This window comes from Idiotropiscis lumnitzeri, chromosome 4 (assembly GCF_059441095.1).
Source record: "Idiotropiscis lumnitzeri isolate Australia: NSW breed Sydney's pygmy pipehorse chromosome 4, RoL_Ilum_1.0, whole genome shotgun sequence".
In the NCBI taxonomy this organism is placed as follows: Eukaryota; Metazoa; Chordata; class Actinopteri; order Syngnathiformes; family Syngnathidae; genus Idiotropiscis; species Idiotropiscis lumnitzeri.
In genome coordinates, this window is record NC_142394.1 from 28,454,080 (window position 1) to 28,471,892 (window position 17,813).

Here is a 17,813-nt window from a genome sequence, read left to right on the forward strand (position 1 = left end):
AGGGAAGAGAGAAAGGAGAGGAAGGGAGGAGGACGAGGAGGAAAGGGAGGGAAAGGGCCCTTCAGCGGGGACACTGCAAAGGAAAAGGGAGCCTCAGCGTGTCACTGGGAAATAAAACTGCGCAATTTCTTTTTGCCGAGTGCCTGCGTGGACCTTCCTGTGTGGAAATGTTCCGGAGCGGATTCAATCGCAGGTTCCGTCAACGGCATTCGCCCGGGATTTTCTTTGCGCGGCCGATTTTTCCAGCAGATGGTGCCTCGCATCAAGAGGAGGAGAAGCGAGCTGTGGATCATGCCTTGCCCATGGGCCGACACCTTCGCCGCCTGCGCATGTTTGCACCGAAACGCGTCATGGATGTGCAGATCGCCACTTGCTCTGCGTCATCCGTGGCCGCGAGACGAGATGCGCATTCGCCATTAAAACTACCAGGCCATGAAAAAGGTGAGGGGAGAATCCAGTACAAGGCAACATTTGTCCTGCGGCGATTAGAACATGTTGTGACATTGTTGCAGGCCCTTTTTTTTGGGACCTAAACTCACGAGCAGCGTGCAAATGAGGATGTGCGTATGCTTGGATCCGCTTCGCAGCCATGTTAAGTTTGACACGCTCGATGCTACTGATGCCTCACGGAATAGTTACGAGAAGGTGAGATGTCGCAATCGACGTTCTCATAAATCTGTGCGCAGAGTCGTGCCCACGTACGCTGCGAAGTGACGCACTGGTGGCTAATTTCTGGGAGGGGAATTGTGTTAGTTTTTTTGGGGGGGGGCTTGTAATGTTTTTCTTGCGGAGGAGGCTTCGTCGTATTTTGTCTCACGATATGTCATGTGGTGAAGTTGTGGCGGGTTCTCTGTGCAATTTCCAGGAAGAGCGTTTGAATGTTCTTCCTCCGGAATGGATGCAGTTGCTGTCTCCACCCCTCTGCCCGCCGATTCTGCTGCACTTCACGCTCGGCGCCACTGGAGGGCGCCACAGTACAGCAGGAAACTGGTGAGCTAAATTCACAACGGCGCTTACAAATGGTGAGAGTTTTCAAGTCCACCAGAATATAAAATATAATAATAAATAATGATAAAAACACGCCTTGCAAAATATTTTTTAATAAATGAATGAATAACATAAATGACAGATTGAAATATAACACATAAAATAAATAGTAGTAAAAGACTGAAAATCCTCAAATAAATATTAGTTAAAAGGTACATTAAAAAAGTGGGTCTTGAGCACCCTCCTGTTAAATTCCGAGTCCAATTGACTTAGAAAAAGAATAATGGATTGAACTTAGTCTGCTGTGCTGTTTTTTGACTCGTGGATTTTGTTCAAAAACAAGCACAACAGGAGGATTAATAATTGAATCATTTAAAATTTTCAATCAAACAGAATACGGTGATTGTGAAGTTAAAATCCTCTGATTTTTGGGTGGACGTGATTCTTCATATCTCTTCAAGATCAGCTTGCCTTCACCTTATTTTGTGGCTTGCGTGAACTGCAATACAACACATTGTTCAATAGATGGCGACACATACGCATTGACTCTCACTACAGCATTTTATATCGACTGGTATTAGGCAAGCTACTAATTCAATTCAAAGATCCAAATTCACATCTTTTCAGGAATTTGACTCCAGCCATAAGTGACAAGTCTGACGATGTTGGTGAGTTGATCTCTGATTTTTATATTAGCTCCACATCGGAACTGTTATCGTATTTCAGTCAGCCGTGTGTTGTCCACATAACAGCACACAAAGGGGCGAGATTGTGCTGAAGAGCAAAACGATTTAATAATGAAATCTTTTGTCATCTTAATGATTTTGTGAGTTGTTTGAGCGAGGCGCAGCTGAGTCAGATTGGGCCGGTGCGTGAGTGTGTGTGTGGATGGCAGGAAGCAGTGGGTGAGGACGAGGACAAACGGGGCGGCTGCGTGAGCCTCCTCCTCTTCGTCCTCATGCTGCTCCCTTCATCCTCCGCAGGAGGTGAAGAGGAGTGGCTGACATCATCCACCTCCAATTGCTTTGCGCGGGTGTCTCAGCGCCTTCCCGTTCACTTGCAAAGAACGCGAAAATACAAACATGGGAGAGGGTTGGAATATACATCGTTCTTGAAAAATAAATCACAGCCTCCGGCAGAAGGCTGTTGGCTTTGTGTCTATGTCCTTCGTCTTGATCTTCGACTCAAAAACCGTGCTGATCTGAAATCCAAAGCGATGCAGCAGCGCCATCTAGAGAGATCTTTTAGTCATGACGGTGGTTTACAAACCAACATTTTCCACGCAAGCTGGTTCAGAGACATACTTGAAGGCATATTTGCAAGAGTTCGGTGTGGAAAAAGTCCAGAATGTCCCCCAAAAGAACAAGACGAATCACTGCAGCTCATGTTTCTCGCTCAGCTCGTCATTCGCTGGCTTTCTGCCTCTCAGGTTTCACTCCCTCCAACATGCTTCGCCCCCCTTTGACCTGTGTGTTACCCTCCATCTACCCCCTTCATCACGCTGCCTCTCCCCCGGGCAAGACTCTTTTTTGTGCTTAAACGCCCCCCACCCCCCCACCACCCTCAAAGTCCCCCACCCCTCCATCCATTGTGTGAAGAGGCCAGTGAAGGGAGAAGAGTAGTTGTGAGGAGGTCGAGCCAGACGAGATGGATCCTTTTTCTTTGGAGTTCCATGCCGAGTCCTCAGTTTAGCTCCCCGCTTTCTCCATGCACTCGATGCGTGGAGAGTAACGGCATTACGTCATTTGTTGGTGTACTTCAAATAGTTCCAAGCAAGCGGAGTTGGGCTTAAAGTTCTTGTTGAGGGGATAATAAGAGTTCCACAACTTGTATTCAGCTAAGGCACATATCATTGACTCTTGAATTACTCTGCAGGAGCCGCGCAGCATCGTATTGTCTCAAGATTGAAAGTCTGATTTTTTTCGACAATACCTGATCGACGGATATTTTGCTTTAGATATTACAGCAAACATAATTTCGTTCACTCTCTGGATTCCACGTTATGTGCTGCTATGGGTTTTAGTTTTTTTAAAATAATTTTCCAGTATTTGTAAATTATTTATTTTGTGTGTGTGTGTGGGGTCGGGGGTGAGACAGCTTAGCTACCATCGTAAATAATCAAGTTTCTCTCTGATTTTTTAAAAAATTTTAACATTTTGGAATATGTGTAAATATTATTTTTTTTGTGGGGCAGGGCTAAGTCCACAAAAAAAATTATTAAAAATTAAGTAAAATTCATCGGTAATTATCCAGCGTTTCTCTGCATGTATAGTCAGATTTTTTTTTCAATATTTTCCAATATTATTCAGTCATGTATTTCTTTTTTTTTTTTTTGGCGGGGGGGCTGATTTAACCACACTTGTTTGCATACAATCATCTGAACGTGATTGATGCATGAACGTGATGCATTATGGATTCGGCCTCCGCCAAGTCCTTCACATACATTTTTAAAAATCTGCGTCAAAGGGCGTGTGTGCGTGTGTGCGTGTACAATGTGTGTGACATTCACTCACACGCGCCTTCAGAGTGAATTTTCCTGGAAAGCCAGCTGCCGCCTCTCTCTGTTATCACAGATAACTCTATTAGCCGAGCACACACAAACACACACAAGAGTCCGACTGATGGCGAAACGGAGACATGTTATTGAATTTGGAGCTTCAACTGTCACATGGAGGCATTGTGGGTAAACCGTCGGTCCGCAGCCTCGCCAAAATGTCACCTCGCACGCCTCTGCTATCTCCTTTGAGGTGCTGACCTTTAGCCGCCGTCAGGCTAATGCTTGATCACTTAAACACAGGATAAACACAGGCTTGCGTACCGTTATTTCCCTTCTCCATTTGTAATTAGGCCCCAGGGTAATTAGCTGGCTAATTGCTGCTGGTTTGCTATACTTACACCACTTATCACCAAATCCAAGGGGGAAGCGTTGCTGTTGTTATTAATTAGCCATTCTTGGCATATTGACATGCAAACATGTCTGGGCAACGCCCTCTGTGACACGACACAAGGCTTGAAATTTGCGGTTTACCATCATTGTTTGCGAGGCAAAATTAGCATTTTGTGCCTTATTAAAACAAACAAAAGAGCAAAACTGAGAATCAACCGCTGAGACGGTGCCTAAATACTTCGCTGGCCTCACTTCGCCTACCGCGGGTAGCCGGAGCTAGACGGAATCTCAGTGCTACTTACGTCGCAGCAGCTAGCTTACGACAAGCGCCGGCTGCCTACTAGCTAAACACGTTGCGGAGTTGTACCCAAATCAGGAATCATCACCTGTGGAGTGGCGAATTAGCTACATTTCTGATAAGTATCATTCTCGCGAAGGAATGATGAGCAAAGACGGATGAAGCCATACTAATTGCTAAGCTGACCTACGATTGACCGGACACCGGAATCGGGTACACTTTTCCTAAACGTCTTTCTGAATGAATCTGTGACTGCTAAATTGATGACAAATAAATATGTGTCTGGACTCAAGAGAAAAAAAATGACTCGCTAAACGGAAACGGAGCTGGAAATGAATTAGCGACTGTTATGGTTTACGTTAGCCAGGAGGCGTGGCCTGGAAGCTCAAAAGTATAATATTAGTGTATAAAATATTTGTAATAATATCAGCAAGTAATGTTATTTGCTCGTTTTCGCAATATTGTTCAAAGTTTTGATTTTGACTTTTGAGATTTACTCATTTGATGTTTTACACAATGTTAATTTAAGAAATAAAAACGGTTGATTGAGTTAAAAAAAAAATCAATTGTTCATTATTTGTCCGATTATATTGCTTAATAAAACTCTTACTTCAGGACCCTGGGATTAACCTGCAAAAAAAAAAAAAATGCTTGACAACATTAGAAAGTTGCTCCTCAAATTAAGTGATTGATTCACAAAACTGCTCCACAAAGAAAAAAAATGCGCCTTGCTGTGTGTTGTCTAAAGGGTGAATGTGCAGCTTTTAACAGCTAGAAAGATTTAATTGTAGCTTTACTTCAATATTTCATAGCAAACAAGGGTGCAGATTTTTTTTTTATTGTGGAAATTCCGCTAGGGTTTCAGCAAAGCTCCTGAATCCCGTTTTGCATCAGTTTCTTTTAAAAAAAAAACATGACCACAAAAATACTTAAAAATAAATAATACAAATAGTTTTAATTTTTCCTCGTGCTTTCCTCAACTTTGGAGTGCTCCACATTCAGGGCCAAATGCAGGCGTGTGTTGCCATGCCGACGTAATCCAAAATGCAGAGTTGCACGGTAGCCCCTGATTGGCTGCCGCGCCATGCATGGATTGTGATGCATGCTGTCATCGGGCCAATAGGATGCAGGCTGAGCCGGGGCTGTTGCTAAGGGGAGTCACTTGGAACACAGTCAGCTGGCTTCTCTCTCTCTCATTTTCAAGCTCGCTCACTCTCTCTCTTGTGCTGCTTTGCCCTCATTGACTCCTACTCCCCCCCTACTCGCTGTCTTCCCATCCCTCTCCCACTGCATTTTTTTTTTTACACTTCTACACGTGTGAAAGGGGAAAGAGCACATGGTGGAAAAACTCACTGAATGTTTAATGCGATGTTGTGCTCCCTCTCTACAAGCTGCTTTGTGTGTTTGTGCACGCGTGTGTTTTCTTTGTTTGTATCTCGCGTGTGTGCGTGAATATTGGCGCCCCGCTCCTCAGCTCTCCACCCTTTTCGGTACCCCGCAGCCAGGCTCGTAACCTCCCCGTTGACTTGACACCTCCGTGTGTACCCCCGCTGAACCCTGACTTGAAACTTTGGTGCGTCATTGACGGAACTCTCCACAGCTGCAATCAGTGTCAGCGCAGTGTAATTATTTATATGAATAGCACTTTGGGCTAACGGCGTTCATCATTTTACGGCATACAGAAAATAGTTACAGCCGCCAGGCCAAGCAAAGAGACTTTTTTTTTTTTGGTCAGAGCATAACTGATCTGATTGGTCGCTTGTTGTGGTTGCCATGCTGACTATCGTGCAAGTGAGGTGTGACTTACTCGCGCAGAACTGAACTGCGTCCGACTGGCGTCGCTTTCGCACGTTGAATCATTGTGTTCTTTTTGGATTGATGCAGGCGTGATTTACAATACGCTTGATACCGTGCAAGACGCCGAGATTTGATTGTAAATACATGACACGTTTGAAGATAATTGCTGAAAAGACGTGCAAAGATGGAGAACCATGGAGCACTCAGTTTTGTGCTTCACAAAAAGAAAAAACGCGACACTCGGATACCAAAGAACGTACATTGACAACATTTATACCATACCAAGTTGACAACGCTTGGACACATTTATGCCAAGTTAAATTTTACACACTCTTGAGGGTGTGGCTAAAATATTTCAGCACTTTGTAGTTCAGCTAACCTGCTATGCCTGCTCCCAGAAAAAAAAAAAAAAAAGAACGAAAAAGCTAACATATGGACCGGGGCTTCAGGCCGCCATGGTTGTTTTAGAGTGCCTCGTTGTTGACCGTGCATGCGCGTCATTCAGAGAAAGGCAGAAGAACGTGGAGGGAGGAATAAAAAAAACAAAAAACAGCCAACATGTGGACCGGGGCTTCAGGCCGCTATGGGTGCTTTAGAGTGCTGCTCACGTGATGTATAAAAAGACGAAAGAACGAGGGGAAAATAAACACAACAATTTTGATTTGGCGTCCAGATTTCGAGTGCCCCGTTGTTGTGCGAAAACGCCCCATGACGACTTAGACTTTAAACAAATTGAATTTCCAGACTCAAGCATGTAGTCATGAACAGTATATATTCTGTTGTTCTATACTTGATGATTTCTTTTTTTTTTTTAATCACCATTGAATGGACTTGAAAGTCTGTAGCTACATTGAAGTGGCCGGTGTTTGAGCTTTTCAAAAGGTTGCTTCGATGCTTGTTTTTCCAGTAGTCGAGTGGCAAGCGCCACCGTCCCAGCAGGAATGTCGCACGTCACCCCAACAAAGCATCTGCTCTCTCAACACATTTTTCCATTTCCTCCCAACACACTTCCTGTTTCCTGGCTCGCATCCTCTCTTTGTTCGGCTCTCTCTCGGCCACAATTTCTCTCTCCTTCCGCTGTCATCGCTCGCCTCGCTATTCCGCCTCCACCGCCTTTTGTGCGTGGAATAGATCCGCCGCGCTGAGGGGGATCGCTTAAGTGCGCCTTCCTGCTTGTGAATCAAAGTCCACACGCCGCAGCACTCACGCTTGGTTCATTCATGAATAATCCTCCATACGAGCTATCAGGAGAACAGGAAGTGAGGGGTGAGAGGGGGGCACGTTCGCCTTGTGCATTGTAAAAAGTCAAATCGAACCAGAATGAAAGACAGCAAATCCCGTGAAACTATTTTATTTTTTTTTTATTGTGTGTGTGTGGTTCCGCAGCAAGTTTAACAAAAATAGTCACCAATGAATTCATGGCGACGTCTCTTCTATGTGCTCGAGAACGCATGTGCGAGTCGTCCTCTCACAATGGAAAATGTTGTACACGCACACACACTGAGGAAGTTTCCAAGCGTGCAGCTGGTAGCGTGTTGGCGAGCAAGTGTCAAAATAGAAAATGGCACATTTCTGGCGCTCATCTCAGAACTCGAAAGGAGCGGCAGCTTCTTGTGAGGACTCGCTTCGCGCTTCGGAAGAATTCACCGCCGATGCGCTTTTGCCGTTTTCCACGCGCGACGATCTCGGCAATTTGTCACGCTTGGTCCTCGGTGGCGAGAAATTGTTTAAAGCGTACAAATATTCTCACTACTCTTTTGGAGTGTGACGTGCTTAAAGTTGGCCGACTTCCGACATGTTTCGTATTCTCTCGCGTTCATTCCTACTCTTTGTCTTCTACATAAAAGCTGTACTGCTCTTGAATCCAACGCAACGCCGCCATCTACAGGAAGTTTTTCATCATTACAGTGCTTTACATACTTGAATTTCATTTTTGGTCGTTTACGAGTTAAAGTGGATGTCAAGTCAAATTTTCCTTTCCAGTACGATGTTGGATGCGCCCCCCACTGGTCATACACGGCATTGTAATGGAAATTGTGTTAGTGAAATATGAACGAAATGCAGCTGTTTTCATCCATCTCCGGCGGAAGCCATTTTGCCACTTGCTGTCGACTGAAAATGACATCACAGTGCCGGCAGGCTCAGTTGTTTTCTGGGCTTGGTCATGTGACATTCGCAAACTGAACCTGTGACACTGTCATGTCATTTTCAGGCGACAGACAAGGCAAAATGGCCGCCCATTGACATGAATCCCATTTTTTTTTCTGCTTAATTTGTAATCCACAAACGCAATATTAAACAGAATGCCGTTTTTAGACGAGTGGGAGCAAATCGTAAATCCCTTAAAGAAAATGTTTGCCTTAACTTCCCCTTTTAATAGAAAGGAACAAAACAAAATCACCCGCTAGCTCTCGTGTGCTGCTTTCGCTAACAACGTGGACGCAAACAGAGGCGTTAGTTTAAGAAAAATCATCCAGTCTTGGCAACTTTCCAATTTCTTTACTGGACTTCACGACTTTTCTGACCCTGCTTGTGAATCCAAAATGTATTCAATCCAAATTACGCCTCCAAGTCATGTCTCGTACTGTAGATGAAGAAACACGATTCCAGCACCTCCACTTTAGCATCTCTCTCTCTCGCTCTCTCTCTCTCTCTCTCTCTCTCTCTCTCTCTCTCTCTCTCTCTCTCTCTCTCTCTCTCTCTCTCTCTCTCTCTCTCTCTCTCTCTCTCTCTCTCTCTGCGCTCTCAACCTGTGCCCTCGTCGATAAAAGGCCACTTTGTGGGGGAGGGCCGGGGTCGGGCGTGTGCGTGACCCCGCCAGGGCCCCCCTGGCATAATTTTGATTTAGTGGGGTGGGGAGGGCTCATGGGGGCCTGATGTGTCATTCTCTTCCGTCTTTGTGCGGCCGGTCAGGTGAGGGATGCTCAATATGAGGAAGACGAGTCTGGAGCCAATCGTAAGATGATACTTGCACAGACGGGAAAGACTTGGCCGAGACACACACACACACACACACACAAGGTGCACATCCTACATGTGTGTCTCGTGTTGTAGCAATGATGCAATGGCAAAGCAACGTTGCCATGGAGATTGTGATGCTCACGGCCGATTTGAAAATGGACTTTGGTCGGCCTGAAATGTCCGACTAGCAAACATTTGATCTTATTTTGTTTGGGAAAGTGTCACAAATGGATGACAAAGGCGTGTTGAGTTCGTCTCAACCTTGGCCCGGCGTCAAATCGAAGGAGCCATACGCAGCTCGGTTGCTCGATGAAGGGCTTCCCCTGCGGCCGCGACTCTGGGGCCGTTCCCGGCGGCAGCGCTGCGGTGCGGCGTGCCGCCTGGCGTCGAGCCAGAGCAGACGGCCCGCTCGGCTCTGCCAGTCTACCTCCCTCGAGAGAGCAGACAAAGCTGGGGCTGGGCCAGACGCTCCACTCTGTCGTTTTATCGCCTGCCTCTTTTTTTTTCAATCTTTCTCAGTCTGTGGCTGTTGCTTGGTCTCTTTATTGGCAGCATCAAATTTCTTTATCCACCTTAAGACATCTGGCCTTTATTTACTTATTTATTTAACCTTTATTATCCAGGTAAAGCATGTATAAGGTGAGTATTCTCCTGTCAACCAAACGTAGCGCAGACTTTGGTAAAACAAATGTTCATAAAACTCCCGGTGTGGAGAAATTAGCGGCCAACTAATTTATCGGGCAACCTTTCTTAACTTTTCTTTTTAAAATAATCATATTTGGACGAAGTCTTCCCGATTAAATGCTTAATCTTAATTTGTCACCCTGAGCTTGTTAATTTGTCACGAAACAGTACATGTTCAGTGTTGGCGCCACTCAGTGTTGATGTCCTTGAGCAGTTCAGCCACTAGGTGGAGCTGTGACTTTCCAGTGATAACGCAGTTCGTGAAAAATGGCGCAAGAAGGAGAAATGTGATTTAACATTAAGGGGCATGATCAGTAACTTCACTCGTTAGATATTTTATAAATGAATCGGCTGATTAATCGGTTGTAATTTTTTTTTTTCATGCCAAATGTTTCAAATTGGCATTGGTCTTAAAAAAAAAAAAAAAAAATCCATATTGCGCCGGATTTATAAACGTAGGCAAGTGAATTTACAAGATTGTCTCTCACAAACTTTCTATTAACTCTTTGCAGCTTGTGTGTTCCATGTACGTGTGTGTCATCCTGTGACCATGTGTGGCCCCGCCCCCGCCACATCAGAGTGCCTGCCGACGCAATAAAAGCGAACGCATGTGTCCCAGCCACCCACGGCGTGAGCATTGTCATCCTCATTTGTTTGCTCCGCCCCCGACCACCCACGTTCTTTTTGCCGTAAATATAAAAAGTCCACACACCCCTGTTCAAACGCTGGCGTTTTGTGATATTAAAAAAAAAAACAGACGGAAACAAATCATCTCAAAGCGTTTTGCGCCATTTATTTCATAAAGCTAAAATAAACATTCTAAAAAATGAAGTTGCACAATTGTGCACACCCACTTGCAACCGGAGTTTACGTTCAATTCAAACTCATGAGTCATGCTAATTCCATTCTTGTTGTTCTAGTAGGCTTTTTGTGACATTTTTTGTTGCTGTTTGTTCATAATTCCCTTCACCTTGACGAAGCCACCACTCTCCTTTACTGCAGGTAAAGCTCATCAAGCGTGATCGTTATCAGAATGCGGTGCAATCATGTGGCGCTTGAAGAATCCAAATTTGAATCAACTGTTTTTCATTGACACAAACCGGGCTGATAAGAGGGGGGCTTGATTATTGCCTTATCTTTTTCGTCATCCCACCCTCACTCAAGGGCATGCTGACCTGTGTGTGTGTGTGTGTTGGGGGGTGCGCGTGTGTGTGTGTGTGAGTGAGAAATCTTGGCGTCGGTTTGTCTTATCTGACTGGCCGCCACTTTATCTGCAGGACGCTCCGGCAGATCAGAGAGCCGGAGTGGGGGAGTAGGTTAAGGGGGTGTTGATGAAAAGCGAGGAGGAGGAAGATGTCGTGATGAAGGGCGAGAGGGTTCCAGGAGTGCCCCCCCCCACACACACACACACTTTTCTTTCCTGCCCCCATACCTAAAAGCCGTTTGATGTTAAAGGTTGCACGTGGCCGAGAGGGGAGGGAACTTCAAACGCGGTGCAGAATTGGAAAGCTCCTTCCCGTTCACCTGGCTTGTCCCCTTTTTTAATTTCTCACACACACGCACGCACACGCTTGAGGATTTCCACAGTCGCACGTGGTGCTCAACTCATCCAACATACCCGCGGTGGACTTAAAGACATGTTTTCTTCGGTTGCTACGGCGCCTCTGTGTGTGTAAATGTGTGTGTGTGTGTCACGTGCATCTGTGGCAGACAGCACAGCTGCATGTGGTTTGTGTTTGTGTGGCTGACAGCGAGTCTCTCCCCAACACGCACACACGCACGAAGACACAAATATACTCGTGTGTGTGCGCGTGCGTGGGTGTAAGAGGAGCCAGATGTGCGTGTGCGCGTGTGTGCGTGTGTGTTGGACTTTTTGTTGTTCTTTTGGAGTGAGATGCACACTTTTTTTGTGTTACACGTGTACATTTGTGCGTGTTTGGTCTATCTCTCGTGTTCACCCGTGCTGACTCGACTACATTTTTGGACTGAGTGCGTCACGCATTGCGTCGTTTCACTCAGGGCTGAACAGTTAATCAAATCAAAATCGACAATTGTTGAGTCTGATTTTTGACTTGATGTACAGCCCTTTGCATGCACTTGTGGCTGTGTTAAAGTAATCTCTTTAAATAAATAAAGTTGAGTTGAGTTTAAAAAAATACTTAGGGAGAGGACCTTGAGAAAAAAAATAATAATCTCGTGAAAAATCACAATATACAAGGAAAAAATATTTTCAAAATCCGTTTCTGCTGCTTCGATGGATGCCAACAAGCGTCTGGTGAGGTCAAAGTTCAGGGCCAGACATGCACGTCCCTTGCACGTGCCTCGAGCAGGTGTCTTAGCAACCGGCTGGACAAACTCCCACACTTGTGCATCTTTGAATCATTCCATTCACCTCCCTAACTGGCCTCGCTGTTATTTATGGCCGCCGCCGTTGACCGGCCGCGGTTCGCATCCTGGCCTTTGTGCGCCCTCTCTTGAGCCAACATTCTTCCACTTGTAAGGACACGGCCGCCGCCCTCATTAGGCGCGCTATAACTCATAATGATGGCATCGTAAAAGTAAGTGAGCTGAGGACTTATTAGCAAACGTAAATCAAAGGCTGCCCTTGCCACCCTTTAAATATAAAAAAAAAAAAAAAGCGCCTCTGCCTGTGGTGTTTAATCCGCTTTGTCAGCAAAATTATTATTTTTTTTTCGCCCTCACACTGGCGTGTTCCATGTGCAGACTGTCACACACTCCCTTGCTGAGCAAAGCAAGATGTCATGGCGACGGCGGCAAACAAAAGAGCGTAAGAGAGATGGGGGGGGAAGCGCACGGATGCGGGGAGGGAACAAGAGTGGCAATCCCCCCTCACCCCCAAAAGAATTGGAGTGAGGTGTTGATTCCTGCAGGTGCCTAAGAGGGGACCCCCCCCCCCACATTACTCAAGTGAGATTTGCAACCAACCCGACCTGCAGATGTGTGACGACTTTAAAGCCAGACTCCCATCCGGCCTAAAAATAGCGTCTAAACTCACTCACCCTTCCCTCCAAGCAGCCCCCACTCCAGCCGGATGCCCACCCCCCGAGTTCACGGGGCTCCCCGCCCTGCCGTGAAATGCGAGCTGCTCCCACTGTACATTCCGCTCTGAGCCAACTCCCCGGTAAAATTAGGGGAGCGGAGCTTGTCGTCACTCTGCCAAAGAAAGGCTGCCTGGCGATGGCGTTTAAAGGCTCTGAAGAAAAGCTTCTGCCTGCTGTGTCGCCAGCATGGAGTGCCCCAAGGCTGCGTCTCGGGGCTCCTCTTTACTCTTTTTTACCTTCACTGTGTTGTGACGCGCCCCCAGGCTGTTGTGGCTTACCTACAGTATGTATGTGTGTGGGGGTGTGTGTGTTTGGGGGGGGCGTCACATTCAAGGATGTGCACAAAGCATGTCCGCGGGGAAAATGCGAGCCCAGCAAGATTCACAGACCTAAAACAAGATTCCCCCCCGCCACGCTTGTCATTGTTCAACCAACGGATAATCTGTGGAGGAATTCCAGAGGAGAAAGGCTTATCTGAGGAAAATTGTGGATGATGGAATATTTAAGCGGTGAACTGAAATGATTGCTTCGGCTTTGGTGAATGTCGCCAAGAATTTCTTAAAATAGTCGCGTTGAAACTGTGTTTGTGGATCGGGCTGCTCACACAACATGACAGGGCTTTACATTCGGGCGTAAGATGTTGTCCCACATCTGTGTCAGATTGCGTTGATCTCATCCTGTCCCACTTTACCGCTCCGACAAAACAAGCTGCCGTTTCCGCCGGTGTGTGTTGTTGTTGTTGCGCGGCGTTACATCACGCCGCTGCTATCTTGTTTGTTTGCATGTGGCCTTTGTGTCGCTCGTGTGCGTTGTTGTGGCCACAGATTGTGATTAACGTCACATGTGCGCGGGCCTTAAAACTTTTCAGGACTTTGTGTTTGTTCCTCCCTCTTTGTACATCACACTTTGTACTGTTTGATTAGATTTGGACTAGTTTGTTTTTGAAGTGTGTCTTTTACATCAGCTGTATAGATTTTATGAGGCAGTTTCGAGAACCAATTAATCGACCAATTAATTATATATATATATATTAACAAATGTTGGTCCCTTAATGCTTCCAATAATAAAGGTATGAATAATCGTATTTTTTTTAATCGGGCGAGTTTATTTATTAATTTTTGCCCTTTTTTGGGGGGTGCAATATTTGAATGCCATTGTTTTATGTTGTTACGTGTTAATGTGTAAAAAAAAACAAATAATAATAATAATATATATATATATATATATATATATATATATATTTTTATGCTTTTTGTCGATTTTAAAAGATCCAATATCAGCTAATTCAATCGGCCGGCCGACTAATTGGTCAGTCCCGAGTCAACAGTGTAGCAGTCAAAATGGTGTGTATGCGTGTGTGTGTGCGTGCTCGCGTGTGTGTGTTTCGGTGTGCTCTAAGGCAATGTTAATTGAGCACAGTTGTAGCTCATTAAACATTAACTGGCAATTAATTCATCTTTTTAAGCGTCGGTAGGCCATTGAACTCTGTTCGTTTAATTGTTGGTATCCGGTTATGCGTTGAGCAGGCGCAATGGAAATACTGAAAAAAAAAATCTGATAGTTTTAATAAATATAGTCAGGTCACCTAAAACACAATTGTGAATGTGTTCGCTAACTTACACAAGTGCGGATACTGAGTGCAGAGTTCAGAATGCGGAAATGTATGTTGTGGCGAGACGAGATTGTATGACTTGTCTGATAACAACTTGACTTGACTTGCTTGTTTGTTGGTTTTTTTTATTTGATTTTTTTTTTTCATTGTGACTCGTTATGTAACACTTGAGACTTGTGATTTGGTGCCTCTTGCTTTGTCATGCTGGAACAGAACAAAAGTTTCCCAAAGGAATTTCACTTTTTGCTTCTGCCTCTCCTGTCCTGTTCTCGTGTCCCAGTCTTTTCCGATGCTCTTATGTAATGATTCCAAAAAAAGGGTTCATTTGCTCGCCCCCCCTTTTGCGCAGCCCCCCCTTCTTCAGTCGCCGCTCAATTAAATATTCTCCGAAAGGCTTTGTTTCCCCTCTTGTCTGCCTCCATTATCCAATATCGCCTGCCCACTTTATCGCCGACTCTTTGGCTGCATCCCATGATTCCCGGTGATTAGGCCCATCGCCTCATCTTTTTCAACCCCATATCTGTCCATCTGCTTTCCCTTCTCTCTCTCTCTCTCTCCCTGGCGCAAATACTATAAATGCTTTATCTCGCTGGCCAGAGGCCAGAAGGGTAACATGATGAATCAATATAGCCGGAGAATTATGTAATGTGCCTTCATATTTGTCTGCTGCGGCTGCTCGCAAACCCCGCCCAGGTGACACACTGTCATCGACTCGTCTTGTCTTGTTTGTCTATGACCTCTTTGCATCGTCCTCATTTGACCAGAGCACACCGATATTTTCCTGACGGCACATCAATGTCACAAATGACAAATATAGAGCGTAACATTACATTAGATACTAGTTGATACCCGTCCAGGAGTGGAAAGAGGCTTGGCGAGGAGAGGGTGGGGGGGTCTTGACACATATTTGACCGCTGCTTGTGTTATGCGATGTTATCATGCTCCCTGCAAAAAACAAAAAAACTTGTATCTCTGAGCACCTCAATGTGTGTGTGTGTGTGTGTGTGTGTGCATTCCCTTGCAGCTGTTTGCATTGAAGTGCACCCGCACTTGTAACTGTTCTCATGTGCGCAGTCGATATGCAGCCGCCACAGCTGGCGCATATTCAGCTGCCGTTTTTATGGATCGGCTCGTGTTGTCTGGAAGTGTTTGGCAGTCTCGTGAGGAGTGGGTGGGGGGGGGGGCTTGATTCTATAGGAGTCAGCAAGTGCAGTCAGAGCACCTATATTTCCTTTAGCCGCTGCCCTGGTCTGAGAGTGCATGCAGCCACTCTGTGCGGTAATTTCCATCCCGCGATCCCTCATCTGGTTCTCTCGGGGCCCCTCCTTTCTCCCGACGCCGGACTTCCATCTTCGATCCGCACGTGGCTGCCACTCGGACAGCGTGCAGGCCTGCTTGTGTGTATTGGATGGCGAGCAATGAAACATGGCGTGTGTGACTGTCAATAAGTGTGGATTTAAAGATTTTTTTCGTAGTCGACTTTCATGTGATGTAAGTATAGTCGATTGGTCGATGACATCATTGACATTTTTTTCTGCTTTTTCTTGCACCAGACATCAGTCTCAGGGCAATGCTGGTATGAATGCTTTAAGATGAGCAGTAATCGGAATAGTCAAAGCTACAATGACGCTAACCAATCTACTCTACATTAGTACTCTTGGTGTACTAGTCGACTAATCGGATCAACACCACGCGTGTACTGCTTGTTTCTGAATACAGTATTCACTGTTCACCATTTAGGATTTTTTTTCCACATTTCAATCACAAATTTTAAACATCATCGTTGATTAGTAAAGCTGACTTGCTGACTAGTCGACTAATCGGGTCAACTCGATGGGTTTACTGCTCGCTGTAATGTGTCGATACAGAAATGGCTGTTCATCAATCGATTTCTGTTCTACTTTTCATCCTCAAACTTTAAACGTCGATATTGAGTAGTAAAGATGACTTGTGGACTAGTCGACTAATTGGAAACACTGCTTGTTTCCGCTGAACATTTTTCAGTACAGTAATTGCTACTCACCATTTGTTTTTACGGTTCCACATTCTGACCCATCAGTGTGGCAAAAAAAAAATCAATAATCCAAATATTTAGATATTGGATGGATGAATTTACTACTTTAATAAATCTGTTATTGTACCTATGATCAAAGTCACTTCCTGCTCACTTGGATTTCCACATTAAATTGCATTTTTTCTTTCAACCCACATTAGCACCTTTAATTGTTTTATTGTCATTATACAATTATCATGATGATGCAAGACATGCAAACCTGCTTCCCGGCCTGATCCCAACTTGCGCCGCTTTGCGCATGCACGCACCGGGCGTGCACCCGAGGCGTGGAGGTAGAGCGTGCTCTCCAATCCCATCTGCTTGACACAAGCGGGGAGTGTGTAGTGGTGGTGGGAGGGAGGGAGTAGACGAATAAGAACGAGGCCAGATCAGGCTGAGGGGGGCGGGGGGGGGGCTGTGTTAGTGTGTATCTGTATGTGTGTGCACGCGTGAATGTGTGCGTGCAGTTTAGAAAAAAACTGAGTGAAAAAAAAACCTGGGGGTTGGGCTCCAAGCTTGTGCATGTGTGCGTGTGCGTGTGCGCGTGTGTGCGAGCTCGCTCTCTCTCTGTTCCTTTCCTTTCTTTGTTTGACTACTGAGTAGGAGAAAAAAAAGCCAGATGCAATATTGCGAGAGGGTGAGGAGGAGAAAACACATAAGAGGGGAAACATTTCTAAAACCAGTGTCATGATTTTTGGGGGGATGATTTTTATTATTTTTTTGTACAGAAGACAAAAAATGATTTTGTGAGGAATAAGGGAAATATTTAATCAACTACTAGATGCTATTGACAACAATGTCATTTCTATGAGTGCTTTCGTGCCTTGGCTGGACCGTATACGCGTGTGTGCGTGTGCGTGCGTGTGTGTGTGTGTGTGTGTGTGAGTGTATGTGTAAGAGAGAGAGTGAGCTAAGGCGGTTGGGGGAGGCAGCCTGAGCAATATAAAGGGAAAACACACAGCACACAAAGCTGGGAGTGCAGGGAGGATTGCGGGCAGCAGGAACGCCGCCGTAGAGCTGCTGGGAATCTGCTGAGCTGGCTGCCGCTTGAACCCACGGACCCTTTTTGGATATTTTTTTGGATTATTTTTATTTTTTTGGACCTCGTCGCTGCCCGTTCCCACCGTCTCCCATGGTAAGACGAGCTCTCTTCTCGTCGCCGGCCGGCCCTCAGACAAAAGCCGAGGGGGAAAGTTGCGAAGCAGATGGGAGAGGAGCTAAGCTAGCAAGCTAGCATGCTAGCAGGCAGGAAGGAATGCCGCACAAAGGGAGCTTGTGTGCTCCAACTGGGTTTGTGTGTGTGCCTCTTTGTGGGTGGAATGTTTATGTCACGGGCATCCCAAACTTTTGCATGCAAAGGGTGCCAGAAAGCAGTAACGGAGCACTCTCCAAATGGTGTTGAAACAAAGGAGAAAGCGACAGGGCATTTAAATCCCTCGCTCAGTCCCCACAACGCACGTTTTCCTTCTGTT

At 45.7% G+C, this 17,813-nt stretch overlaps 1 protein-coding gene across 6 annotated transcripts in view; it reads left to right on the forward strand.

The window, feature by feature from the left end:
- The first annotated feature begins 14 nt into the window (after nt 1-14).
- kdm6ba (lysine (K)-specific demethylase 6B, a) overlaps nt 15-17,813 on the forward strand; it is a 53,305-nt gene continuing 35,506 nt past the window's right edge. For 2 of the 6 annotated variants that reach the window (XM_088293518.1, XM_088293524.1), the window contains exons 1-2: nt 15-441; nt 866-990. The gene's annotated coding sequence lies outside the window, so the exon portion shown is untranslated. Of the gene's footprint in view, nt 442-512; nt 646-865; nt 991-1,614; nt 1,656-15,758; nt 15,780-16,987; nt 17,477-17,813 lie in introns of those variants that run through there. The other 4 variants (XM_088293520.1, XM_088293519.1, XM_088293522.1 and 1 more) reach the window with 4 other exon arrangements.